The sequence below is a fragment of the Eriocheir sinensis genome, chromosome 13 (assembly GCF_024679095.1).
Source record: "Eriocheir sinensis breed Jianghai 21 chromosome 13, ASM2467909v1, whole genome shotgun sequence".
Classification (NCBI taxonomy): domain Eukaryota; kingdom Metazoa; phylum Arthropoda; class Malacostraca; order Decapoda; family Varunidae; genus Eriocheir; species Eriocheir sinensis.
Window position 1 is genome coordinate 20985553 of NC_066521.1, and position 13046 is coordinate 20998598.

Consider the following 13046-nt stretch of genomic DNA (forward strand, 5'->3'; position numbering starts at 1 on the left):
GTGTGTGTGTGTGTGTGTTTGTGTGGTTGGCTGGAGACGCTCACAAGCAGCCGCACGCACACGCACACGCACACACACACACACACATGACAACGCCCACATCCACTACCTTTCATCTGCTTCTTCCTAATTATCTCTCTCTCTCTCTCTCTCTCTCTCTCTCTCTCTCACACACACACACAAACCAACTCTCCCTTGCCTTAACTCACTCTCTCTCTCCCTCACTCTCTCTCTCTCACTCACTCACTTACTCACTCACTCTCACAATAGGAGGAGCACCAACACGCCCTTCCTCCCTCACCATCAAGACGTAAATTAATAAAAGAAGACGAGAGGGAAGCAGGATTCACCATTAAGCAGCAGCATCACTTCAAAAGGAGAGAACCAAGGAGAGAGGAACAGAGGAAGGGAAGTAGCTTATGAAGGAGGATAAAAGTTATAATGGAGTGATAGGATAACAGTGATGGAGTAATACGTAGAGTAAGGGAGTAGGAGAGGAGGTGAAGGAGTTTAAAAGGAAGGGGGAAAGAAAAGAAGAGAAGTGACGGAAATATTGTGAGAAGAGTAAGAACGTAAAAAATCATGAAAATTCGAAAAACCGGAAGGAAAGATATTATGATGCAGCTTAAAATTAAAAGAAAGGTGAAAGAAAAGAAGAAAAGTGACGGAAATATTGTGAAAAGAAAACAGAGGAATGATCAGAGTTGGGTCGAAGAGGAGGAGAGAGGAGGAGGGGAGCAAACAGGAGCAGAATTACAAACAAACAAAAACGTAAGATGAAAAAAAGAAGGAATAGAGAAAGGAAAGAGAAAGGAGGAAAAACTATACATGCGGAAAAAAAATAAAACAATGAATGGAAATGTGAATGAAAAAAGCTGTTAATGAATTGTGAAGGATCAGAAAAAGAGATGAATAAAGAAAATAATAAAGGAGAATAAAGAAAAATGAAAACAGGTAAATAAAGAAGAGAGAGAAAGGAAAGCCTAGAGAGAAAAAAAGCAAACATGTTGAAGAAGAATACATAAATTAAAGGAAATATAAACGAAAATAATAAATGTTTGGAAATTGTAAAGGATAAAAATAAAAGAAGTTAGACCGGACACAAAGAGGCTTAGGATAAACAACAACAACAACAACAACAACAAAAACAAACACACAAACACTCGCACCACAATCACAAAGGAATCCACAAAAAAATGAGAAACGGAGATAAAAAGACCACGAGAGAGAGATAAAGAAAGAGAGTTAAAGAGCATAGACAAACAAACACACACACACACACACACACACACACACACACACACACAACAGGTTATTAGTACCTTCAAACCGCTTCACTGATCACAAAAAAAAGAACAACAACAACGACAACAACAACAACAATACCTTGAAAAGAGAATAAAAGAAATACACTTGAAGCCTCACGCGCGCCTAACGAAGTACAGGAGGAGGAGGAGGAGGAGGAGGAGGAGGAGGAGGAGGAGGAGGAGGAGGAGGAGGAGGAGGAGGAGGTCATGCTTGTATATTGCGAGCCACTCAGGAAAGACAGAGAAATTTTTATGTTCTTTACTGAGAGAGAGAGAGAGAGAGAGAGAGAGAGAGAGAGAGAGAGAGAGAGAGAGAGAGAGAGAGAGAGAGAGAGAATAATACACATCACCCTAATTAATCTTCAACACAATACGAATACTTTTAATAACACAATAAAACAAAAACAAACAAACAATCAAACAACAGGACAGGAAACACTGCAACTCAAAATACAATACAAAACAAACCTGACTCATTCTTTTTCTCCTCCTCCACTTCCTCTTCCTCCTCCTTTTCCGCCTCCATCTCCTCCTCCTCCTCATCCTCTTTCTTCCTGACAGTGTTCTTTATCTTACGTTCTTTCTCCTTCTAAAAATGCTCTTCCTCTGTTACTTCCATCCATGTACTCTCTATTTCACATCCACCTTCTCCTCCTTTTCCATTTCTTTGGGGTCTTGACTTACTTAAAAATGGTAACGAATATCCGTAGACTTTTCTTTGCCGCATCGTCAGTTAGTCTTAGGTAGTCAAAAGATTATGATACTTGTGCTCTCCTTCTTCCAATTTTCCTGTTCTTTTACTTCTCCTAGCGCCACTCCCCCACTCCCTTGCACAAATCAATATTACTTTCTTCTTATAATCTCCTTCTGTTATCTAGCTCTTCTTCCTCCTTTTCTACTTTCTCGTCATTTTCCTCCGTTTTCCTATTTTTTTCCCTTTTTCTATTTCCTCTTCCTCTTCCTTCTTGTTTCTTTTCTGTTCTCATTCTTGTTTCTGCTTTGTTGTTCTTCCTGCTGAATCTCTCCTCAACTGGTCCTCTTCCTTTATCTCCTTTCCCTCTCCTCCTCTTTGCCCTGATGGAAGGATATGCCACAAGGACCGGCCAGCAGGAGGAAAGGACTCGCCGCTTCTCTCCCTTCAGTGCCGCGGAAGATTTGGTCCTCGCGTCCATTGTGCAAACCGGAGGCGGCGGCGACGGAGGAGGCAGAGGAGGAGGCGGTGGACAGAAGACGGGCGACGAGGAAAAAAAGGAAGGAAAACGCTTACCCGATCTCAAAATCCTTTCCAGTCGGCCCAGTCGTACGTGACATCAGCGGCCGCGGCAATCACAGGAAACGCTGAGAGAGATGAAACTCCGAATTGGATGATAAATATTCGGTTTCCTTGCAGGCCGAAGAGGAGGTGGAGGAGGCGAAGGAGGCGGCGGGAAGGAAGGACGAAGTGAGCGAAGTGAAGAGTGATGGAGCTTTACGATGTGACTGGGATAAAAAGACTCAAGGCTAGACGGCGTTGCTCTTTTCCTGCGAACCTGCGACTGGTGTTCTCCCTCAGCAGGTGTGTGAATGCAATGCACCTGAAAGACGTTAATTGGTGAACCAATTCTTACTATGTAAAATCAATCAATCAGTCAATCAGAGAAAGAAAATATAATTAAAAAGAAAAATTGGAAGTAAGAAAGAAAAGGGAAAAGGATGCTGCGCCGGAAGCCGCGGCGAGGATTCCTTATGATGCTTGTGCGCGTCCCCGAGGCCCATCGGTCCTTCATCCAAGAGCCGATAAACGCGGTGACCGGCGCCTTCACGGCATTTATGATTAATTTTATAATCCAGTCTGGTAGTTTTAAGAAGCGAGTTCTTGCATCCGCCCTATTCGAATCGGCGGGGCGGTGGAGCGCCAGCGAGCCCAAGGTCTCCCTGGCGAGCATGGCAGGACTGGAGGGCTCCGGCAGGGCGCCTCGGCGTCCATCGGGACCCCGACGGAGGTGCCGGAGATCTTTCGGCTACAACGCCGGGCAGGTGGGGCTCGTTAGCCGTGGTAGGGAATCTGCCTAGGAGAGCAAACTCCGAACAACAAACCCGGGCAGGTGAAGTTCGTTAGCCGTGGTAGGCAATTCACCTAGGAGAGCAAACTCCGAACAACAAACCCGGGCAGGTGAGGTTCGTTAGCCGTGGTAGGCAATTCACCTAGGAGAGCAAACTCCGAACAATAAACCCGGGCAGGTTGGGCTCGTGAGCCGTCATAGGTAATACACCTAGGAGAGCAAACTCCGAACAATAAACCCGGGCAGGTGGAGGTCGTTAGCGAAAGCAGTTCATCTAGGAGAGCAAACTCCGATTACAAAATCGGGCAGGTGGAGGTCGTTAGCGAAAGCAATTCACCTAGGAGAGCAAACTCCGATTACAAACCCGGGCAGGTGGAGGTCGTTAGCGAAAGCAATTCACCTAGGAGAGCAAACTCCGATTACAAACCCGGGCAGGTGGAGGTCGTTAGCGAAAGCAGTTCACCTAGGAGAGCAAACTCCGATTACAAACCCGGGCAGGTGGAGGTCGTTAGCGAAAGCAGTCCACCTAGGAGAGCAAACTCCGATTGCAAACCCGGGCAGGTGGAGGTCGTTAGCGAAAGCAATTCACCTAGGAGAGCAAACTCCGATTACAAACCCGGGCAGGTGGAGGTCGTTAGCGAAAGCAGTTCACCTAGGAGAGCAAACTCCGATTGCAAACCCGGGCAGGTGAGGTTCGTTAGCCGTGGTAGGCAATTCACCTAGGAGAGCAAACTCCGAACAATAAACCCGGGCAGGTTGGGCTCGTGAGCCGTCATAGGTAATACACCTAGGAGAGCAAACTCCGAACAATAAACCCGGGCAGGTGGAGCTCGTCAGCCGTGGTAGGCAGTCTGCCTAGGAGAGCAAACTCCGAACAATAAACCGGGGCTTGTGGTGCTCGTTAGATGTCGTAGACAATCCACGTGATGGGAACACCAAAGAAAAGGAAAATAAAAAGGAACACCAGAAAAAGGAAAATATAGTAACTAAACATCAAGAAAATAAAATAAAAAAACACAGATCATCCACCTTCAGGCCCTAACATCTCCAAAATTATGGATGAGTCTTTTCTGGGGAGAAAGAGGCTCATCCAGACCAAAGAACATCAAAAAGGGATGATATAGAAAGGAACACCAAAAAAATGGGAAAAAGAGAATAAAACATCGCAAAAGAAAAGTAACAACAATAACAGAACAACGTCAAGAAAAGTAACATACACAGAAACATCATCCACCATTCGGCCCCAAACTAACATCACCAAAATTATGGGTGGGTCTTTTCTGGGGAGAAAGAGGCTCACCCAGACCAAAGAACATCAAAGAGGGATGATATAGAATAGAACACCAAAAAATAAGGAAAAAAAGAGCAAAAAAACATCGCAAAAGAAAAGTAACAGCAATAACAGAACAACATCAAGAAAAGTAACATACAAAGAAACATCATCCACCATTCGGCCCTAAACTAACATCACCAAAATTATGGGTGGGTCTCTTCTGGGAGGAAAGCGGCTCACCCAGACCAATGAACATCAACAAGAGGATGATATGAAATAAAAGAACATTAAAAAACACGAAGAAAAGAAATAAGAAGAAAAAGAACAGAAAAAACATCGGAAAACAAAAACAAGGAGAAAAACACATCAAGAGAAGAAAAACATAAGAAACATCATCCACCTTTCGGCCCCTAACTAACATCACCAAAATTATGGGTGGGTCTCTTCTGGGAGGAAAGCGGCTCACCCAGACCAATGAACATCAACAAGAGGATGATATGAAATAAAAGAACATCAAAAAAGAAAAACAACAGCAAGAAAACAAAGAAAAAGATAAAGAAAAGAAAAGGAAAAAGAAACAAAAAGAAAAAGAAAAACACCAAAATAAAATAAAACAAAAACAAAAAATAATCCAAAAAAATAAATAAATAAACAAATACAGAATACAGTAAAATTACCGAACTAACTAATTCAAACTGTCTAACTATTAGACTACCTATCTAACTACCTATTTAACTAAGGGTACTATACAAGGGTACTATTGGACTACCTATTAACTAACTAACTATCAAATCATCTAACGATCGAACATGTATTTGTCTGACTCTTTATCTATTTATCTGCATGGCTATCTATCATTATGTTTATCTATCCATATCGGCCACCTCTTCGGATTCTTTACAGGAGAAGCGAGTAGCGGGCTTTTTTTTATTGTTGTTTCCTTTTTGTGTGCCCTTGTGCTGTCTCCTTTGCTGTAAAAAAAAAAAATAGCTGTGTGTGGCTGCGGTAGGTACTCATCTCCGCACCGTTGACCCTTTGAGCTTGTGGTAGGCAAGAACCTGTTAGTTACCGGCACCATCTGAGAGGGTGTTTAGTAAGGCCGGCAATTTTTACACTCCTAAGCGAGCAAAACTCGGCCCGGAAGCCTTCCGGGCATTAATGATGATAAAATGCAATTATGATGTGAAGTGTAAACTTGTGAAAAAAGTATCTTTATATTTTTTGTATAATTTCAGGAGTATTTTTATTTGTATCTTTGAAATCTGGAATAGGAGTATTTGTATTTTTATTTGTATTTTTAGATTCAGGAATAGAAGTATTTGTATTTGTATTTGTATTTTTAGATTCAGGAATATAAGTATTTTTATTTTTATTTGTTTTTTTGGAATCCCGAACAAAAGTATTTGTATTTGTATTTGACTTATAAAAAATCAGTATTTGATCCAGCCCTGGTTGGTGGTGTGTGTGTGAGTGTTGCAGGAAGCTGTGTTAGCGGGGTGTTGCGAGGTTGCGGGTGTTTCTGGCGCAGCGTCAAGACTTGAGATTAATGTTCTTCGTGAAGGCCGCTGCCGGATGGGGGGTCGGGCGTTAGGGGGGAAAAGGGAGGAATGGAGTGAAGTAGGAGAAGGGTATTGGGGGAGGTGGAGGAAGGGGAAGCAGGAGAAAGGAGCAAGAGGGAGAGAAGAAAAAATGAAGGAGAAGAATATAGAGTTAAAAAAAATGTGATGCTAATGGTAATGATGCTGCTGATAATTCTGATGACGATGATGAAGATGAAGATGACGAGGAGGAGGAAGGAGAAGAGGAGAAAGACGAATACGAAGACTTGAAGCCGAGGGGAAGAAGGAGACAGAAGAAGAGGAGAACGACGAAGACGAATACTGAAGACGAAAAGGGGGAGGAGGAGAAAGAAGAAGAGGCAAACGATGAAGATGAAAACTGAAGAAGACGAAGAAGAGGAGGAGAAAGGAGAAGCGGACAACGACGAAGACTAACAGAAGACGAAGAAGGGAATAGAAGACGCGGCACAGACATGAAAAAGATGGCGTATCTACACAGAAAGAGGACGGGGAATGGAGATGGCATTGAGGCTGGACCAATGGAGGTGGAGGAGGAGGAGGAGGAGGAGGAGGAGGAGGAGAAGGCGAAGAAGGAGGAAGGAAGAAGAGAAGAAGAGAGGTCCTTGTCCCTCGCTCTTACCTGAATAGAATCTGAAGGAGGAGGAGGAGGAGGAAGAAGAGGAGAAAACATAGAAAAGGAAAACGAGGAAGAGGAGGAGGAGGAGGAGGAGGAAGAGGAGGAGGAGGAGGAAACAAACATAACCATCAACAACAACCATCACTACCACCACCATCATCACCACCACCCCCACCCCCGCCCCGCCCCGCCCCGCCCCGGCATGGTGTATAGATAAGGACAGCGACACTCGGCCCCGTGAATAGCTCTTGACAACGGGGCGCCCCACAAAACGGGGCGCCCCACACAAAACGGTTCCTGCCCCACAATGCAAATAAGAGTGAAAGCAAAACCGGGGCCTTCCTCTTCCTCCTCTTCCTCTTCTTCTTCCTCTTTATTTTCTTCTCTTTACGATCTTTTATGTTTTGTTAGTTTATTTGTTTGTTTCCTCTTTTCCTTCCTTCTTATTCCTCTTCTTCTTCCTCTTTATCTTCCTCTTTTTTCTGTTATTTCTTTTATGTCTTTCTGTTTCTTTTACGTATTATTTATCTCTTTTATTTCCTCTATTTCGTCTACTTTTTCTTCTCCTTTTTCTTCATTTCCCCTATTTCCTATTCTCCTTTCTGTTTTCTCTACCTATTTCTCATCTTCTTTTCCTTTCTTTATTTCCTATCTTTCTTTCTTTCCCGTCTTTCTGTTTCTTTATATCTATTGTCATTATTCCTTTTTTTCATTCCTCTTATTCCGAATCTTCCTTTCTTTCCTGTTTTCTCCTTTTCTCCCTCTTCCTCTTCCCTTCCTCTGTTTTCCTATATTCCAATCCTCTGTTTTGTTCACTGTTTCCCGTTTATTGCGTTTTCTCCTCGTCATCGATTTCTCTCTTATTTCTGTATTTATCTTATTTTTCTGTATTCTTTCTCTTCCTTCTTCCTTCCCTTTCTCATTCTTTCCCTGCGTTAGTTTTTTTCTTGCCTTTTTTGTTATTCTTCGCTTGTTTATCTATTTTTTCCCCTTTCCTGCCTCGTAATTATCGCTGTTGTGCTTCCCCCTCATCTTTATCATCACCCTTATTCCATGCACCTATTCTTAGTTGCCTCCCCTTCCCTTCACTCACCCTCTCCCTCTCCTTCTCTCGCCCTCTCTCTCTTTCTGTACATGCTCTCACTCACTCACTCACTCACGTACGCAGTTTCTCTCTCTCTCTCTCTCTCTCTCTCTGTACTCACCTTTTTCACTCACTCACTCACTCACTCAAATTCTCTTTCTCTTACTCATGGTCTCCTTTTCCCTCATCTTCTCCCCCTCTCCCCCTCTCTCTCTTTCTCTAATCGCTTTCATATACTCACTTACTCACTCACTCTTATTCATCTCCTCTCTCTCTCTCTCTTTCTATTTCTGTACACGCTTTCACTAACTCACTCTCCCACTCAACATCTCTTTCTCTTTCTCTCTCTCTCTCATTATGGGCGGACCAGGTTGGGATAATCTTCGTTCCCAGCTCATGGTAGCCGTAATAGCTTCGAGGGATTTTACGCCTGAATCCCTAATCCCAGTTGCCGGTCAGGAGCGAGAAGAGATCAACGTGTGTGCTGCTGAATAGTGAACGAGGGAGAGAGAGAGAGAGAGAGGAGTGGGGGGAGGGGGGGGAGTTTGAGAGAGAGAGAGAGAGGGAGAGGGGGCTGTGAGAGAGAGGATGGACGATGCGAGTTCAGAGCGTCGAGTTGAAATGATTGAATGTGTTTGATGATTTTTTTATCTTTCTCTCTCTCTCAGTTTTTGTCTCCTCCTCTTCCTCCTCCTCTTTCTTGTTTTTGTTTTTGTCCTTATCTTTGTTATTCGTTTTGTCCTTCTCTTCCTCTTTACTCAAATCTTGTTCTTCATTTTCTCTCCCTTTTTTGTTTTTCCGTATCCAAATTTTTCTTTTCTTCATTTTCCTTCTCATGTCTTTCTTTTCCTCCTCACGTTCTACTCTTTCCCTCTTTCTGTATTTCATCTCCCCGATTCTCCTTTTTCTCCTCCTTTATCCTTCACTTATTGTCTTGCTAATCCTTCTCTCTTTCTCCTTTTACTCTACATCATCTTGCTTTCTTTTTTCATCCTTCATTTTTCATTATTTTGTCTCATTCATCTCTTCCTCTTCACTCTTTAGGCCTCCATCTCTTTATTTTCCTTTTCTTCATCCATTTTCTCATTTAGCTTTTCATGTATACTCTCCTCCTCCTCTTCCTCCTCCTCCTCCTCCTCCCTCACCCTCGTGCACCGGACCATGCTGTATCCATGCTGACAGGTGTCCGAGAGGGAGAGAAACTATGTAGCGGGCGTGCAGGGAGTTGTTACCTGTACGCCACTGTTAGTTACTCTGATGGTCCGTTGTGTGTTGATGTTTGATTTAGTTTCCCCTTTTTTCTGTTTTTCTTTTAGTTTCCCTCGGTTCTGAAATACTAACGCGTTCTGGTACTCCGTTTTCTTTAATTGATTTTCACTCTTTTTTTTATTTCTCTGTCTCTTTTTGTTCCTATTGTCCCTCCATTCCAGTTAAGGTAAGGCATTCCAGTCATTCCTTATTCTCATTCCAACTGCACTTTCATCCTTCAGTTCTTGCCTTCCTCACCTTTCTCTTCCCTTCTTTCTCTTCTTCATCATCTAGTTTTTCTCTTCTTCATTCACTTCAGTCACTCCTAATTCCTCTTACTCCACATCAATCCTTCTTTCCTTATCTTCGCCTTTTTCTTCCCTCTTTTTGTTTCCATCGCCTAGTTTCCTTTCCTTCATCCACTTCAGTTACTCCTCAATCAATCTCCTCATTTCCAATCCTCTATACGCATTGCCTCCCTGTCACTCCGCGCCGCTGTCTAACACACTCCCCGCTCGTCTCTGGCTGCCCCTGTCTGGCCGTGGTTTTCCCTGGCAGGCGGCTCGGAGTGAAGGCCCTCGCGGTACATAAACTGACACGCCCAATTAAGCGAGAGAGAAAACTGCATCATGTGGCCGAGCGAGGGCTGGGCGAGGCAGGAAAAGGCTCGTTGGCCGGTTAAGGGCGAAGGAGAGATAGGAGGACATGGAAAAAGAATAAGGAAGACGATAATGGATTAGAAAGGGCTGGAGTGAAAGTAGAAAGGGTAGAAGCTGGCTAGGTAAGAACTAGGAGACACAGGAAAAGGAGAGATAGGAGAACATGGAAAGAGGAGAATAGGGAAGATGAGAATGATTGAAGGGGTTACGAGGGTTTGAAGGGGTTGTAACGATGGGAGAAAGGATAACAGTTCGCTGGGAGAGGTTGGGTAATGCAGGAAAAGGCTCGTTGGCTAGTTAAGGGCGAAGGCGACATAGTTGGACAGGCAAAGAGAGTAAGGAAGACAATAATGGGCTAGGAAAGGCTGGGATGAACTTAGGAAGGGTAAGAGATGGCTAGGTAAGGGCTGGGTGATGCAGGAAAGGCTCACTGGTTAGGAAAGGGCTTGGAACTAAACGAAGGAGAGGTAGAACATGGAAGGAGGAGAATAAGGAAGACAAGGACTGAAGGGCCGACAGAGGATAGAAAAAGACTGAAATGAAGGTAAAAAGAGCGAAATCTGGCTGAACGGAGGCTGGGCAAGGTAGAAAAAGGCTCATCAGATACGTAGATAGGGACAAAAAGGGTTCAGGAAGGGGTGACAGGGTGGCGGATCGGGGAAGAACAGGGAGGAAAGGAAAGGGATGAAGAGGAGGAAGAGGAAGAGGAGACATTTAACTGGCCATCCTCCCGGTCCTCTGATGCAGTATTCGAGCCTCGCCGGCGAATATATCACAACCCTCCGTGAAATAGCGTGCTGGCTGGGCTGGGACGTCGAGTGTGCAGGGTGAGGCAGCGGGGTGAGGTGGGAAGGGTGATGGTTAAGGGTGAAGTGTGTGGGAGTGGGTGGGAAGGGTGTGGGTGGGAGTGTGTGCGTGGTTATTTCTGGTTCTAAATGGAGGTGGAGTGTGTAGTGTGTGTGGGAGGGAATGTGATGGTTAGGGGTGTAAGTGTGTGTACGTGTGTGTGTGTGTGTGTGAGGATGTGTACGTGTGTGTGTGTGTGTGTGTGTGTGTGTGCTGGGGTGTGTAGGGATGTGTGTGGGATGTGAAAAAGGCAGTGCAGATAGCGAAATAAATAAAGTTAAAGGGTGTGTTAGGGTGTGTCTGTGTGCTGGGGAGAGGGTGTGAGGGTCATATATCAAGGGTGTGTGGGGTGTAGGGTGCGTGTGTAATGTGTCCCTTAAAGTGTGTCTCCTAACCTCACATAACCCCTCACAAACACAGCCTTCATAATCTAATCTTTAAATCCACTTAATCTCCCTTTTATCCTCCTCCTTTCACGACTATATTTTTCCTCTCTCACTAAAATGCTTAAAAATCTTTACTATGGCCATTCAGACAACCACAAGCTTCACTGTTTCTCTATTTCAACCTTTACGTAAACCTCCACGCAAATGAAGAAATGCCTACGGGGATGTTAAGGAAGGGAAGGGAGGCGAAGGTAAAGGAAGGGCGGTAAAAGAAAGGGATGGGAAGATAAGTGAAGGGATGGGAAGAGGAGAGGGTTGAGGATGGAAGTAAGGGAAGGAAAGAGGAAGGGAAGGGAAGAGAGAAGAGTGAAGAGGGGAGTAAGGGAAGGAGAGAGGAAGGGAAGGGAAGAGAGAAGAGTGAAGAGGGGAGTAAGGGAAGGAGAGAGGAAGGGAAGGGAAGAGAAGAAGGGTAAAGCTGGGAGTAAGAGAGAGATGAAGGGAATGGAAGTGAAGTGAAGGGAAGTGAAGGAAAGCGATGGGAAGGGAAGAGGAGTAAAGATGGAACTAAGGAGGAAGAGAGAAGGGAGAGAGAGAGGAAGAGAGAGAGAGAGAGTGAGGAGGGAAGGAGAAGGAGAAGGAAGAGAGAGGAGAGAGAGAGAGAGAGAGAGAGAGAGAGAGAGAGAGGAAGGGAAGAGAAAAGAGAGGTAAAGATTGGATTAAACTCACACAAACAAACTCTTTTTCCTCTTTATATTCAAATTGCCATAAACGCTCGTCAACCGCACTCTGTTTACTCTTCCAACACGCGTCATATTTGTACAACCAGCAAGGTACGAGAGCAAAAAGAGAGACAGACTCAGAAAAAGTGGAGCAATTTCAAACACTCACTCTATCACTTTGGAATATCGGGGCAGGCAGACGCGTTTTGGAACATGTTGTGCTTGCTTGTTCTCCCTCTCTCTCTCTCTCCCTCTCTCTCTCTCTGCGTCTCTTGTTTTCACCGTTTTCCAACTCGGGATTGATTTGGTATCGTTGGGGCACTTTAAAAGGTTTCTGAAAATAGATATGTAACTAGGGTGACTGTGTAGAGATTGACGTCGCACAGAGCTTAGCCAACGAGGATCGGGTCTATTTCTGTCTCTTTCTCTCTTTACCTCTCTCTAGATTCCTTGTTTTCCAGCTTGAGGCTAATTGGATAAACGGTTTCTGAAAATAGATATGTAACTAGGGCGACTGTGTAGAGATTGACGTCGCACAGAGCTTAGCCAACGAGGATCGGGTCTCTCTCTGTCTCTGTCTTTTCCTCTCTTCAAGGTTCTCTGTTTTCGCTGGAGACTAATTGGGTAAAATGGTTTCTGGAAATAGAGATCTCGAGTAACTGTTGAAAGACCGACGTCACACAGAGCTTAGCCACTGAGGATCGAGTCTCTTTCTGTCTGTCTTTTCCTGTCTTTAATGCTCTCTGTTTTCGCTTGAGACTAATTGGGTAAAATGGTTTCTGGAAATAGAGAGCTCGGGCAATTGTGGAAAGACCGACGTCACACAGAGCTTAGCCACTGAGGATCGAGTCTCTTTCTGTCTCTTTCTGTCTTTTCCTCTCTAGATTCCTTGTTTTCCAGCTTGAGACTAATTGGGTAAAAGGTTTCTGGAAATAGAGAACTCGGTTAACTCTGGAAAGGCCGTCATCACACAGAGCTTAGCCAACGAGGAACGAGTCTCTCTGTGTATCTCTCCCTCTCTCCTAAGGCTCGCTCGCTCGCTGGCTGGCTGTGTCCCCTAACTAATCCCACATCCAACTTCACCACCACCCTGTCCGCCACCGTCACCCTCGTCTGCGGGCTTTAATACCGGCCAAAAACCTTCAAACGCATTACATATACCCACAATCTTGTTCCTATTTTCCTCCTTCGCCGCCTCCTCCGCCTCCTTCGCCTCCTCCACCTCCGACTCTTTCCCCTCCGACCAAACACCTCAAAAGAATTAAAATATATACAATCTCAGTCCT

General features: G+C 44.5%; 2 long non-coding RNA genes across 5 annotated transcripts; one reads left to right on the top strand and one right to left on the bottom strand.

Annotated features, from left to right (window-relative positions):
• The first annotated feature begins 3459 nt into the window (after window positions 1-3459).
• Window positions 3460-5171, top strand: LOC126998179 (uncharacterized). Of its 2 annotated transcripts, none has more exons than XR_007752669.1 (3): window positions 3460-3595; window positions 3659-3847; window positions 4037-5171. It is a non-coding gene; the product is annotated as an uncharacterized LOC126998179 (long non-coding RNA). The 2 variants fall into 2 exon arrangements; XR_007752670.1 differs by having other exon boundaries at window positions 3722-3847.
• Window positions 3481-4214, bottom strand: LOC126998178 (uncharacterized). 3 transcript variants are annotated; one of them, XR_007752667.1, is made up of 4 exons: window positions 4069-4214; window positions 3876-4001; window positions 3750-3812; window positions 3481-3623 (listed from the first exon to the last, which is right to left on the bottom strand). It is a non-coding gene; the product is annotated as an uncharacterized LOC126998178 (long non-coding RNA). The 3 variants fall into 3 exon arrangements; XR_007752666.1 differs by having other exon boundaries at window positions 3687-3812; XR_007752668.1 differs by lacking the exon at window positions 3750-3812 and having other exon boundaries at window positions 3939-4001.
• Window positions 5172-13046: the final 7875 nt, after the last annotated feature.